This window comes from Mus caroli, unplaced genomic scaffold, assembly GCF_978045245.1.
Source record: "Mus caroli unplaced genomic scaffold, Mus_caroli_1 scaffold_14, whole genome shotgun sequence".
Lineage (NCBI taxonomy): Eukaryota > Metazoa > Chordata > Mammalia > Rodentia > Muridae > Mus > Mus caroli.
The window spans coordinates 96,110,845-96,126,693 of NW_028227269.1; the positions used below are offsets into that span (position 1 = coordinate 96,110,845).

The 15,849-nt window shown below is 41.8% G+C and overlaps 1 pseudogene; it reads right to left on the reverse strand.

The window, feature by feature from the left end:
• Positions 1-5,562: 5,562 nt before the first annotated feature.
• Positions 5,563-6,408, reverse strand: LOC110307388 (heterogeneous nuclear ribonucleoproteins A2/B1 pseudogene; annotated as a pseudogene).
• Positions 6,409-15,849: the final 9,441 nt, after the last annotated feature.

A 15,849-nucleotide genomic window follows, 5' to 3' on the forward strand; every position in this document is an offset into this window, starting at 1 on the left:
CCTAGTTGTTGAAAATATCATTTCCCTCACGAATCACAGGGTTTTAGACATGTTCTAAAGTCACCATGGGGCTCTATGTAGACAAGCCATTTCCCTATGTGTTATTCTGAAATGAACATCAAGGATCTTTACCATAAAAATAGCTGCTGCATTGTTCTGTGAAAGTCCTGAAAATAAAGTAAAAAGAGTGCATTGTGTAACAGGTCAAGCTAAAATAGTATTCTCTGGGCCCCTGCTAACTAGCTGCTATACATGGCAGATGGGTCTTACTCCCCAAAGCATCCCGGGGAAAGCAGTTTTAGAAATGTCAGCTTGAATAGTAATAAACAAGTGCTAATAGATGTGGTCTATTTTCTCAGCCATAGTTAAAGTTCTAGAAAATAGTGTCCTCTGATCCAGATGTACACCAACAAATTGCTGTTTTTTGTTTTTTTTTTTTTTTAACACAAGACAGCAAGCTAGACCATGGACTGACTACTTCTTGGTTACATATTCGTGTCCTCTCTAACTGGCTGTGGACATTGAATATAGATACCTGTCTCCTGCTAGTCACTCATCTGAGTGCATTAAAAGTAATTTTATCCCACATGTTGTTTTGCATGGTCACCTGAAGTGTCTGAAGTGGGAATTTCTGGAGACTCAGTTGTGTCGTGTAATGGTTTTCTGGAAACTGTCTTGAGAGGATGGTTTTGCTGAAGCAGACATGTGGGAGAACATTTTGCTGAGAACAGACAAGTAGCAACTTCTTTTAAAGCTGTCTGAAAGTAGGGCATGTGATATTTTGCTGAGTGGACACTAGAGAGGACACGTGCTGCTTGGAAAGAGTATATAACCCAACAGACGGTGGACAACACCGTGGCACTGGTTCACCCTGCTTCTTGGCTGACCATCGGTTTTCATGACTTCATAGAGAGAAACACACCAAAGAACTTCTCATGATATTCCATTGGTAGCTTGTTGCCGCTTCTACGGACTAAAGCCAATGGGCAGAGCCTCATGGTTTCTTCTGGTGTGAACTGCCTTTGCTGATTCATGAATGGTGTTTTTGAGTGGATGGAGCAACTGCTGCTGATTTGTATGAAGTGACTTGCTGATATCCTGAAAACGAAGACTAGAATCACTCCAAAGAACTATTTCTAAATAGGTCCACATACTCCTTTGTTCTTCATCCCAAAGTCTAAACAGGTTCACGCTCTCCTTTGCCCTATAAACCTTTCTTTTCCACTAGATCTAGTGCATGGTGAGCTAGAAGGGAGGTTAAAGCATTTTTAAAAACCCTTATTAAAGTAGGTTTTGAAAAATATAAGCCTACAAGTGCCCTGCATTCCACAGATGAGGAACCTCAGGCACAGAGATGAGGAGTAGCTTATCCCGTGTGTTCACCAAGTTTGTGAGCTGTGTCTAATCACTGTTATATAGTCCTGGTACCTACCCACATGACTGTATTGTTGAGTAATGATATGAATTCCTGTTGAATGAATAATTACATCCAAAGCACCTCATATCTCACACTTTGTCTCCTATACATTCTCTTCTCTGCCTGGGCTGCACATCAAAATCACTAGGGCAGGCATTTTTAAAAGTGTCACCCATGTTTGACAGGTTGATTGGTCCTTGTGATATTTTTTTATAGCTCTCCAGATGATGTTAAAGTGCAGCCAAGGTTAAGAACGGTGGCTCTAGTTCAGTGGTTCTTAACCTTACCTATGAATTTTCATCACCTAGGGGGGCTGTAAAATTTCGTTGCTCAGACTACATCACAAACCAACTAAATCAAACTCTCTGATTCCTCATTGATTCTGATACACAAATAGAGAACCTCTAGCAAGGTGTATCTCAGATTTTAATTTGTTCTGCATTGTATGATGACCTGTAAAAATGCAGATTCTGGTTCTGTGAGTCTCCAGTAAGCTGCAGAGAAGACATTTATCAAGCCCTGGGTTACAACTAGCACTTCAGATCTGAATACCACATTTTGTATAGTCATGACCACTGTGCAACCACATTCAAATTCTGGGAAAGGTGCTGTGATGAAGTCAGAAATGAGCTTAAGTTAGTCACTGATGTTGGCTGAGAGTAAAATGCAAGCAGCCAAGAGCAAAATAAAATAATTATTCAATCTACGTAAAGCTGTCATCCAGGAGGACATGGATACAAGCAATCTTATAATCTTTATTCATATCTTTAAATCACAATGAGGGGTGGAAGTTATATGTCTTGCTAGTAGTCCATTATGCTTGGTGTTGACAAAAGTTCAAGTGTCCCATAAGAAAGGGGTGGGGTACAATGTGGTCCCTAAGTAGTCTTGAGAGACTATGTCTGCTGCACATTTTTGCAAGGGGAAACTGTGACTCAGGAAGCTTTACTGTGGTTCAGTCCAAACATCAGCTCACACATTGGTGAGTGTCTGTGGCAGATGAACAAGATTTAACCATGCCTCTTGGCTCTGCTCTAAGTGTTGCCAGTCAATTCTCCTTCATTTTTATTTTCTTCTTTGACACTTATCAATAGACTGTAAAAAAAAAAAAATGATTGCTTCTAAACTGTCTTCAAATACTACCATTGTCACTTACAGCAAGCACCCCTCCCCACAGCTACAGGGAAGATGAACTTCATGGCTTATTAATATGACAGGTGAAACTTTCCATGGTTAGATGGACGATATGTCAGATATGCTAGCTTGGAAATCTGCCAAGACCACTTAATAGCTATGAGCAGCTCTGGGTAATTTTTTGTGCCTGTGGCTTAGTTTTCTTATAATACATGTACATCAGAAATATAAGGGTAATTATACATACTGGAGAATATGAAATCAGTTAACATATGAAACAGACAACCGTACGAGGCTTGCAGTAAATTCTCAGCAAGAACAAGTTTATTGCTATTTGACCATTGAGCATTTCTGCTATTCTTTTAAAATTGTGTGTATGTGTGCGTGAACATGCATGTGTATGAATACAGTCTCTCATGCATGCTATATATGTGGACATCAGAGGACAACTTGCAGGAGTCAGTTCTCTCCTTCTACCTCATGGCTCTCGGAGATCAGACTCAGATAGCCAGCTTCAGAAGCAAACTCCCTTACCCACTGAGCCATCTCACTGGCCCCATGTCTAATTTCTCGTCATAAGACAGCAAAACCTATGTTCACGACTGTTGTCATTATCATTATCGTCACTGTGTGCCCAACCCTGGGCCTGCAGAGGTAAATAAGAATCTTCAGGCACATGCTCGTTGGAGCTATAAAGAAATCACAAATGTAAATTAAAACCTCCAATTTAATAAGGCTTTGCACAGTGTCTAGTCATCCTTGCAGAGCAAGTAAGAAAGGGGAAATTCTGTCAGTTAATATCTCCAGTGTCTAGAGTCATTCTCTCAGTTTACAGCTGTTATTATTTTGCTCTTTGCTTTGGGCCTTTCATTTGCTTAAAACTGATGGCATGAACAGGGATATTCATCTGGATTCCCTCTCGAAGCTGACAGCCCACTGCCACTATTATTACAATGATTAATCTCTGTTCTTTCACCACTGACTTTGACAGGCAAAGGAAGGGGGTTGCTGTCTTACATCTTGACTTTGATAGACACATTCCTCCTCAGAAAATGGAGCTTATATCTCCTAATCTCACATTATAAGAGCCATATTCTCTGGCCCAACTAAGCCCAGACCTTCCAAACACATGTCAGATAGAATCTTACTCATGTCTGTAATTGCCAGATATGTTACAAAGAAATAAAAATCGATTTCTCAAATGGTTGTCAAATAAAAATCACTAATAATATTTATTTACAAATACCAGGACATTTTATTTGAGATCTGAGGCAGGCAACCTCCAGTTTCCGAGAATATCTGCCTTTTATTCACCGTACTGTGATGTTTCCCTTCAAGTCTATGGATGCAGAAAAATAGCTCTTATGAGCAGAGATTGATAGAAAGGAAATGTAGAAAGTGGCCAGTGTGCTCATGAAAACATTCACGCTGACTTTGTTGGCTGGCAAAACTAATGGCTATAAAAAGAAATTCTAAGTTGGAATGTAAGGTACTTTCTCTGTGAATTTTATAAGATGTTCCTAGCAATGACAACACATTTCCCTAGCTTAAGGGAATGGAACTTTTATCCAGAACTTTTGCAGTTAAGACATCTCAAAAACTAAGTATGATGAGGCCACACTCCAAACTCTAGAGGTAAAGCCCACTTCCAGTGCAAACCCCCTTAAGTTGATGGCTTGGAGCTGCATCACTCCAACCTCTACCTCCATCTTGACAGCCTCTTATAAAGAGTCTTGGGTTAAACGTGTTTCATATTTGGCTATGGTATAGACTAGTCTCTGACCTCCTGAAGACCAGTCCAAACCAGAATAGAGTCATTTGTGCCAAATCCCACACGATTAAACTATACTTACAAATGGACAAGTTTGAAAAAAAAAAAAAAGAAGAAGAAAATGAATTCCAGTAAAACCCAAGTTGATGTCATAAGAAAATGACATTTGCTGTTTTAACCCTACAAGGAGAGTGACTTGGAGTGGTGTAATCAGTTCCTGTCCTGTGTCTTCCCTCTCTAGCCTCCTGCCTGTATCATCCTCCTCTGATCATTTTACCTAGAATGCATGTGTTTCCCTGGTCTAGAATCACAAAGATAAGCCAATTCAACCTTTGAAAGCTGGTTATTGGAATTGAAGCCCAACTGAATAATACAAGATGATCTCATTTCAAGATCCTTAATTTAATCATGTTCTTCAAAGGCCTTTTTTTATTTCCAAATAAGGTCATATTTTCGGGTTCCTGATATTTAAATGTGGACATGTCATTTAGGGGCCATGGTTCAACCCATTACAATATGCAAAAGGCTAAATGATTTGTAATTATAATAAACGAGAATCAAACACAGGTCATTTGTTTCCAGGATGATGCGGGGTCCTAAATATCACATGCACTTAAGTCCTAGCCCTTGAAAGAGAAGGTTTTTGGCCCTTTGCTTGATGTTTTTTCCATGTACTGAGAGTGGAGGCCAGCATGCCCATGACACTGCTATTCACAAATGGTCCTCCTTATACAATCATTTGCTGGCTGTGATCCATAGACAGAATCATTCCTGTCTATGCATATATTCATCTCCCAAGACCTTTTCTCCCAGCAGCTGAACCTGGCCCAACCAAGCCTACAGTCACTTTTTTTTTTTTTTTGGAAAAGTTAAAAATTCCTTAATTTTGTATTCCTGGTACCACTACCACAATTTACAGGGCAATATACCGGATGCAATGAAAGAAAAACGAAAAGCTACAACAGATAAAAGACCTCAGGAATGTACATCTAATTAACACTCCACTGCATCAATCAATAGCTGCACTTTTTGTAAACTGTGGCTATGACAGTCCTGGACAAGAAGGGTTTCCTGTTTAAACTGCAGTAACTTTTCTGACTATGGATCATCGTTCCCTCTGTGGCAGATTTTTACAGTTCCTCTAATGCATTTGGGACGACTGTCTCAAAGTAACCTGCAGCTTTCCTGACAACACCTCCCTCTCTCTCCTGCTGAGAACTGTAGCTATTTCTGTTTTATTTTAAAACCTTCTGCTACCCTATCCCCCATGTCTACTTTCAGATCCATAGCCACCACTATAGGGACTGCCTGAGCTTCTTCCACCAAAACTTCCCCCCTTTGTGGGTCCATAATTTGATTGTTGCTGTCCATTATAATTCCCACCACCACCATAGTTACCTCCACCAAAATTTCCTCCTTAACTGTAACCATCATATCCTCCTCCACCTCCATATCCACCACTTTGGTTCCCATATCCTGGTCCACTACCTCCATAACCTCCTCTACTACTGTAACCAGGTCCACCACCATAGCTGCCACCATCACCTCAAAATCTATTATATCTACCATCACCACACCTCCATAACTACCTCTGCTGCCACCACTTCCACCACCATAGCCACCTCTTCCACCAAAATTTCCTCGACGACCCATAAAGTTGTCAGATCCACCTCCACAGCCTCTCTGTGATGCAGCAAACTGCATCTCTTGTTTAGAAAGGGCCTTTTTCACTTCACAATTATGCCCATTAATAGTGTGGTATTTCTGAACAACAATCTTATCAACTGTGTCATGATCATCAAAAGTTGCAAAAGTAAATCCTCTCGTTTTCCCACTCTGCCGGTCTTTCATAACTTCTACACTTTCAATCTTGCCATAGTTTTCAAAGTAGTCTCTCATATTATATTCTTCCATATCCTCTTTAATACTACCAACAAAAAATTTCTTCACTATTAAATGGGCACCAGGCTTTACAGCTAGAAACAGCTCTCTTTGGTTCCACACACATTGCAGCATCCACCTCTTCAACACAAGAGTAGGCCACAAAACCAAAGCCTCTGGAACATTTTGTTTGGGGATCTCTCATTACCACATAGTCTGTAAATGTGCCCCATTTCTCAAAATGTTCTCTTAAGCTATCATCTGTGGTTTCAAAGCTCAGACAACCAATAAACAGCTTCCTCGGCTGCTTTGCTTCATTGGATCATTGGATCATAGCCCTCCATTTTAAGACTGGACTTGCTTCTTTCAACTTGAGTTCAATATGGGCTGGAGTCACTTTTAAACAAATAGGTTATCTTTGACAGAAATATAATTATTCCAAGGCCAATAATGCCTAAACATCATAGACAGCTTTCAAGGGGAAGGCAGACATTTCATATCCATGGTCTGTTGTTTGACTTAAAAGCAAGTAGCCAAGATCTAGATACTCAGGCCTTCAAGACCTGGAACTGCCTCATTTCTTCAGGTAGGCCCATTGACAGTTATAATTTATAGATGAGACAAGGTTTAGTAAGTATCACCTAAGATAGTTGATATAGCACATATCATACACAAACACCAGTCACAGTCTTTGCCTTGGAGGATCCAAAGTACAGTGGAGAACAGATGTCAGTAGTGTAGTGTCTAAGTAAATATGATGTCATGACTCAGTTAAATGCTATCAGGCTACATGAATTTTTAGAAGGGACAAATGAAGGATCTCATACAAGCAAAAAAGACTTCCAATGGAACAGTAGAGTTATTGACATTAATTAATTGACATTACTGATATTGAGAATGTGGTGATTTGAATGAAGATGACCCCTCCCCCACATATTTGAATGCTGAGTCACTAGAGAGTGGAACTGTTTGGAAGGATTAGGAGGTGTGGCCTTGTTGGAGGAAGTATGTCACTGGGAGTAGGCTTTTAGTTTTCAAAAGTCCACTTGAGACTCAGTCTCTTGCCTCTCTCTCTTCTCTCTCTCTCTCTCTCTCTCTCTCTCTCTCTGTGTGTGTGTGTGTGTCTGTGTCTGTGTCTGTGTCTGTGTGTGTGCTTACAGATCATGATGTAGCTCTCAGCCACTTCTCTAGCACCAGACCTACCTGCCACCATGCTTTCTGTCATGATAATAATGGACTAAGCCTCTGAAACTGTAAGTCAGACCCTGATTAATTGCTTTCTTTTATATGATTTTCCTTGGTCATGGTGTCTCTTCACAACTATAGAACGGTGACAAAGACAGAGAATCATAATTACCTTGGGAGAGGGATGAAGTGAAAAATCCAGACAGAAGTGACAGAAACTTATGGAAGCAACTAAGAGTATATCCAAGGACAGGAAAGGAGAGCCTTGGCATAAGATGAACCCCAAATGAGGCTTTTAAAATTTCGTAATAAGGTCAAGTGTTAAAGTACACCTGGTCTGACTGTCTGGGTGGGAATGGGATGGGAATATCCATATAGAGATAGGAGGAATATCATGATCAAATATTAATTTTGTGAATGTTGTAGCTTTCCTATGGAGGTAAGAAGGGCCAAGGTTAAGGATGGCTATGAAGACACTTGAGGGAAGGCTTTGGAGCAAGCCAGGTGGCAAGTGACTGGCATGGCAGACAGTGGGAAGAATGGAAATGAGAAAGAATTGCAGAAATGTAGAGACAGAGACATCGGGAGACAAATGAAAGATCAGTAATAATAAAAGGCAAATCAGGAGTCAGGGATAAAGCTGTAGACTGAAGGATGCTTCCTCCAGATTGCAATTTCACACACTAAAATCCTGACCCCTAGTGTGGTGATATTAGGAGCTAGGGTTTGATTGGGAGGGGAGGGGGTTAGATCATGATGGTAAAATTCTTGTGGATGAGAGTAATACCTTTCTGAAATAAAAAAGAGACCCCTCACTCTTTCTATCACATGAGACAACAGGGAAAGGTGCCTGGATAAACCAAAGTGAAGGCTCCCACTAGATACCAACCTCTCTAACAGTTTAATCTTAGATTTCCCAACTCCAGAATCATAAAAGATAAATTTCTGCCTTTTGCAAGCCATCCAGGCTGCATCCCCTTCCTCCTAAAAGGTTACTCAGGTACTCTCTGGGTTACATACCTGAATGAGTGGTGTGTTAACTGGGAGGAGGATGCAGATGGAAAGCTCATTTCTTTGGATGTGAAGGAAAGCTTAAGGGTTTTCAGTTCCTTCATTTCCCTGATGAGTGCACAGACATGTGGATCTGGGATCTCCTAATAGATGTATCAGCTAAGATACATAGAGACATAGAGATTTGCAAGATTGTTCTGACATGAAGATATATCAACTGCATCAGTGCTAACAGGAATCTTGGTTATATAATGAGACTTGCTAGGGGGAAAGGTAAAGGCAGAAAATGGAAAATACTGAGCAAAACATTTGGCTATGCACAGAAGGATTCTGCTATAAAGGAGATGGTGCATCATATGCAGGAGGAAAATTGGGATGCTGGGCCACAGACATCAAAGTGAAAAGAACACAGACAGAAAAGACTTAGAGACATAGGTGGTACTGAGAAGTCAAGGAAGATGATGAAGTGTCATCAGGACCAAGTGTCATGGGGGGACTACAATAGAGCCGAGAACATGAGAAATAAAGACAGCAGTCAGACCATGTTAGAATGGGGACAAATGCTGGCTGCAGAGGAGGCAAGGCTGAAGAAGGACTGTTGTTGGGTCTGTCTTTTATTGCTTGTGTGTCCTTTTTTGCTTGGTTTTGTTTCCTAATGGTGAGAGTTCAGTTGTTTGCACTATCCAGTGGAAGGGTATGCATTGGGGAAGAGGGGATGGCTGAAAGGGGAGAGAAGGAAGCCATTTTTGTCATTGGGTTCAAAGAAAGGCTAGGTCAGATAGGCTGCAGATGGAGGACTGGGGAGGACAGGAAGATCTTCCCCTTGTCAGAGGTGAGGAAGCAGAGGTGGTGAGTTTATCCTAAGAATCTGCTCTATTGCGACTTCCAGTCTCTGAAGCAATGGGAAGAGGAGCCAGCAGTATGTAAAATAAAAGGCAAACTCTGAAAGACTCTAGCATAACATTATTCTCCAGACACCAGGCTGTGCGTCCCAGGAGAAGCCTGTGGCAGAACCCAATTTCCTGTGTACCCTGTAAGGTCCAGGCTGTGTAGCTATCCTCAGAATGTGTCTTGCTTGTGTGAAATGACTCCCAAACACATCACAGGAGGCCACTGGTTTTCAGTGGAGGTCTGAACAGCAGGACTATGTTTCAATTCTCCAATCGCTTTTTCTGCCTCAGTAGATTTGGAGAACTGAACAGTTCTTTGTGACAAATCATTACTTGCAAGAAAACCACCAGTTTGTCTTGGGGAAAACAATAAAGGCATGCTCATCTGCACACAGTTATCCAGGGGTCCAGCTAAGTGTTCTCCATAGCAACATAACAGCTATAGAGTTGGGTCAGGATGACACCTCACTGGGTCTGTGGCTTTGGACAGGAGAAGCCGTTCATTGTCTGAATTCTGTTTGAATTCAGATAGATGAGGTCAATGGGACACAACTTGCCTTTCAGAAAATGTTTTAAATCTTATTTTCACCTGTTATTTGAAGTCAGAAGGCCAGACTAATATGCACAAAGCAATTAGCAAATTGTCCAGATTGCGGAGGGAGTGGGGGAGACATTTAGGAGAGGGAAGCCAGTGCCTCAGTCACCAGGGAAGTGAGCAGAGAAGGTGACACCATGGATAGGAACTTGAAGGAAAGAAGGCATCTGGGAAGTGAGGAGAAGGGACAGAAATTCTTCCTTAGAGAAGCAGTGAACATGACCTCTCACCACATTGTGCTGGCTCCATTGTGTGACTGTAGGATTTTCTGTGCGCTTTTGCTCTTAAGCAATATATTATTACCTACTTGTAGGTCAGAGCTGAGTTCCAAAAAACTTAATTTTTGAGAGTTACCATAAGACATTGCTATATGTGTTGTTCCATTTATTCTACCTTTTTCATTCTGGTGTGTGTGTGTGTGTGTGTGTGTGTGTGTGTGTGTGTGTGTGTGTGTTTGTGTGTGTGTGTGTGTGTGTGTGTGTGTGTGTGTGTGTTAAGAGACTATGTTCACATTTGAAACTACTCAACAGGACTTGCCAAGCAAATATAAATGGACCCTGGAACTCCTTGCTCCTCGCTCACAGTGAGGGTGGAAAGGGTTATAGTTTGCCTTCCCAAAGGAAAATGTGTCCCTCAGTCATCTCAAAGTCAGGAAAAGGCTTCAGTCACCATGACCACTTGGAAGAGCCGGTGTGTAGTTTATGTCCCCAGAACCATGAAGAACATAGCTTGTTCTCTGCTGTGGGATGGAGGAGGAACAAAAACAGATTAGCCTGTGTCAACAAGGATCAGTGATGTTTGTTGACCATGCACAACATTTAAGGTGATCTGGGAAGACCTAAAGGGTCATCAGTAAGGAATACTTGAGGCAAAATAAGCTAGAAGTGCCTAAGAGATAAGGAGACCCACAAATAACCACTTAAAACAGACATTCATTCTCCTATATCAAGGAAACATCAAAAATGAACTTCTGCATGCGTTAGGGGGATCAAAGGGTGTAATATGAGAGAAGGGGATTTGGGGGTCAGAGGAAAAAAAAAGAGCAACCCCAGGAGAAGAAGCAACTGCTGTAAACTGTAAGGGAAGCATGGCAAACTTAAGTCACATTTAGTCAGTGTATGAGTTTGTATTGTTGCTATAACAACTCATCACTCATTTAGTGGCTCAAATATATTACTTCTCTGGAGGTCAGAAGTCTGCAGCGAATTTCAATGAGATATGGATGTTTTCCTTCCTAGAATCTATAAGAAAGAGTGTAGGTCTTTGTGCCTGTCCCAGCATCAGAAGACATCTTGGCTCATGGTCACCTTCCCTCTTCAAATCCAGTAACAGTCGTATTTTTCATGTCATAGCACATCACAGTGACACTCTAAAGCCTTTCCTCTCAACATTCAAGAGCCTTTGGGATTACATTTATCCCACACAGGTAATCCAAAATAAGGTTCCCATCTCAAGGTTGGATGATTGACAATCTCAAATCAACCCATTAATTATCCTTTACTATGCAACACAATCTATTCATCAGTTCTAGGAAATCAACTGGAAACATTTTGGGAAGTCATTATTATATATTCCACAATTAGTAAGAACCATACATCATCTTAAGGCCTTAACCCCCCCTCCACACACACACACACACACACACACACACACACACACACACACACACACACACACACATACCTCAAATGAGTGGTAAACACCTGGATAGCTTAGACAGAGGAATAAGATGCTGTAGTGGTGCAGTCACTTGGAGTTAATGTTTCTCCTAGGGAACTGTAGTTAACCACCTGGCCTCCAGGTGGCACTACTTGACCATGGTGAATGAAACCTTTGCCTGGTCTAATGGGTCACTGGGATCATTCCCTTGAAAGGTTTTGCTGGGATCTGGCCCCTTCCTTCCCCTCTTTTGCTTCCTGTCTCTGTCTCTGAAGGTTCTACTCTACCATGCAGTCTTTTCATGACTCATGATTTTGCCACAGGACCAACTGACCATGGAATAAAGCCTCCATAATGGAGTTAAAGTAAGCTTTCTTCTGGATAAGCTATTCTCTTCAGGTATGTGTTAAAGTAACAGAAAACTGACTAAAGCTTCCTTTTGGGTCACCAGCTTCTACCTGCTAACCTTTCCCCTACAGTAGGAGTCAGCTGACAGAAGGGAGCCTCAGAAACACAAGCTACACATGGTCTTGCTCCCAAGTGGAACCTAAAACAATGATCTTAGAGGAGTTGAAAGTAGAACATAGAACTTACTAGAGGCTGGAGACAGGGTAGGGCTTGAGTTACCAGTGGAGTTAATGTGAGAAGGTTACAAGCAGTGCTTGGTACAGTAACTGTGGCCAAGAATTGTATAGTGTACATCTCAAAGGATTAGTAGGGGGAAATGTGGCATAAAAATGAAGAAATAGCAAATATTTGAGGAAAAATAAAAATGCTTAACTCAATGAAACATTTTGTGCCATAAACATATATTGAACATTAAATGATAACCAATTATTAGTTACAACATCTCTATTTTGTATATTCACAAAAATAGGAAAAAAAATGAAACTAAAGTAAAGCTGAGGGTTTTTTTTTTCCATTATAGTTTAGGAGTTAAAATAATTGAGGTTGTTTCTCTGGCTGAAAGCAATGAGAAACCTTTTAATTATAACCAAAACCCATGAGAATTTTCCTGGATTTCATCCAAGGATTGGGAAAATCAGCCCCACGCAGTAGGAATAAATGAGTGTTGGAGAAAGGAAGAGTTTGGTCCTAAACATTTCCAGAATTCATGTTAGGTCAATGTACCAGCTATTATTGCTATAATAATCATTTAAGTTATCTCCTTCATTAGACTAAAGCATAAAAGGCAAAAGTCCCTTCTTGCTCATCTGAATAACTGCAGCACCAGAACAGTGCCTGATGTACTGTGCTTGCCAAACAAATGCATGCACCGCCCCCAGGAACGGTGTGGGGGAGCAGGATTCCAAATGAAGCAGCCTCCTCCACTCCCAGTGCCCAAACTGGATCTTCTCTCTTCCACGGGGGGGGGGGAGGGGGGGGGGGGAGCCTCTGGTCAAAAAAAAAACAGAACCCCTTCATACTCTCTCTCTCTCTCTCTCTCTCTCTCTCTCTCTCTCTCTCTCTCTCTCTCTCTCTCTCTCTCTCTCTCTCAAATGTCAGCTATTGTTTGTACTTTGAACTCCAGAATTGCATAATTACAGCTTATACTATACAAGTCACACAGCTCCTTTGAAAAAAGAGCCTCAAAGTGCCTCAGTCTTCTCTGGCTTTAAATGGGTTTAACTGTTCAAGGGAAAGCAGCGAGAGAGAGGATAGGGAGTATTCAAGAATTCCAAGAACAATGGGGCAAAGATACCCTCCAGCCACCATCAGATTCAGTCTCTGCTCAGCTGGAAGCAAACAAAGGTGGCATGGAGGCATGTGTGGGCTTCTGAAAAATACCAAAGTGAGCATTTCAGCTGATCACATCTGACTGTGGATTGTTTTTGCAGAGAAAGGGAAAAGGGGGGGGGGGCATCGTGAAAGGCTGAGAGCCAAACGCAGAGGAGCAATGATGTACCCCTGGATACAGGGATCAAATTACATTTTAGGGGGAGCCAAATCAAGGCAGCACATGATGTAGTATCGCTCAACACTACCCAAACAAATGATGCAGCTGCAGGGGCTCCAGAAACACACAAAAGTCATTAGAGAGGAGAGTTTCTCCAGGCCAGAATTGTAAGGGGGGAAAAAAGGCTCTGATCTTGGCAATTATAGAAGGAAAACGACTTAAAGATAGGCTCTGGTGCCCAGGAGAGTGAAACATGATAATGCATGGAGAATCTTCCGTAGCTCACCAGGGTAAAGTGAGTGCCTCACAGATGAGAGCAGTGAGCACACGCCTGCAACAGGAAGTTCTATAAACCTGCCGATGGTCCAACTGAAGGCTCTATCAAAACTCATCCATGTCCATCAAAAAATCTCTGCTTACCATTTAGTTCCACGGATTTGAGGAAGGCTAAAGAATGATGCAATAGTTAAAAAGTATCATGTCTTTGCAGGACCAACCTGGGCCATTCTCTGTGCAAGACCCTTGGCTTTCACTGATCTGCCAAACTATGCTGATATATGGAACCCTTTGAAGGGGCACCCAGTGCACGCGCTCTCCCTCTCTCTCTCTCTCTCTCTCTCTCTCTCTCTCTCTCTCTCTCTCTCTCTCTCTCTCTCTCCCTGTCTCCCTCTCCCTCTCCCTCTCTCCCTGTCTCCCTCTCTCCATCTCTCCCTCTCTCCATCTCTCCCTCTCCCCCTCCCCCTCCTCCTCTCTCCCTCTCTCCATCTCTCCCTCTCTCCCTCCCCCCTCCTCTCCCTCCTCCTCCCTCTCGTGCTCTCCCTCCCTCTCTCCTAGTCTTGTTTCCTCAGATTTGGAATTATATGTCATTCAGAAATACCAATAGACTGACATAATAGACAAAAAAAAAAAAAAAAGATAACACCTCACAAAAGTCTTCTATCCCTTCTTTACGTGCGAACTTAAATGCTACACCTCTCAGAACAGTTTCCGTTCTCCCGGTGTCTACATGTGAATATTTAGGAGAGAAAAACCATATCGATGTTCAGAACAGAAATGGCCAGTAAAGTGCAGCTTACATGTCATCTCCAATCAATTGTTCACAGCTTGTTACTGCACGGAGGAGAATTCCAGAGCGACATCTGGGATTGGTTAGTTATGCCTAGGAGGTTGGCAATGCTCAGAATAAATGTCATCACACTTACCATTTATAGGTTGGAAGAGACACATGATACCATGGCGTGCGCTGTTTCTGACATCAGATTCCCTACCAGTTTCCTCATTTGTAAAACGAGAGTCACTCCAGATAAATGGTTTTGAGAGTGCAGTGTGAGGAACTTTCCTGTCCTGTGGGCAGACTGAAGAAGGTGAGGGAATACTTTCCAGGCCTCCAATTTCCACCTTTAGCCATGGCGGATGCAATTCGTTTGCCTCTTACATACTGATTTCCATAGCAGTGCTAGGATGGACTAGTGCTGTGTCCAGTAATTATTCCGTTTTCCCTTCTCAATCTTGCTCACGCTCAGAGTGATACTTACTTCCCACTCATGTTCCAAACGTTCGTGCGTTTTTCTGTCCTTTCTCGTGTATTATTTCATATCCCTCCTATCCACAGCTCAGCTTATAATTAAAGCACATGGGAGTTTAATGTTGTGCAAAAGCAACAGAAATAACAGAAATTCCTATTCCTCACCACCTCTCCATTAAGTAATAACCCTAAATTGCATGTGGGGGGGGGGTCACCATTCAAACCTCCTGGTGTCAAGAGTAAACAACTAGCATTTAATTACATTCTCCCTACTGAATTAAAATATAAAAGGGTTACTTAAGTACATTTCTTAAATGTATGAAATGGCTTAGTGAAACCCAGTATTACATGTAATTAATATGAGGTAGTTAACGATTTTTAAATGAAGAGATGTTAGAATCACTGTTTGGTGGTGGTAGTCATTGCCAACTCAAAATTCAAAAGTTGGGGGCTCCCTTGTTTTTAATTGTCGTAAGTTTCTTGATTCAAGCTTGAGTGAATACGTGTGGTATTTTAATTGTTTTATTTACGTGTGGGAGTATATTCCACATGTGTGCATGTGTCTATAAAGGACAGAAGAGGGCATGGGATTCTCTAGAGCTAAAGTTACAGGTAGTTGTGAGAGACAACCATGAGTGCTTGCAACCAAACTTGGATACTCTGGAAGAGTAGTGAGTGCTCTTAATGACAGAGTCAACTCCCTGTCCCCAGACATGACATTTCACATTCCGGTTCTAGCTTATGTTTTTAAAATAGTCAACTTCTCCTTGCTAACATGTATTTCCCAGTTGAAGGAAAGTGACAATGGGGAATCAGGAGGGACCACCTTTTGGCTGCCAAGTTGAGGCAGAAGTGAAGTCTTCCTACTTACCTTACTCCTGAGT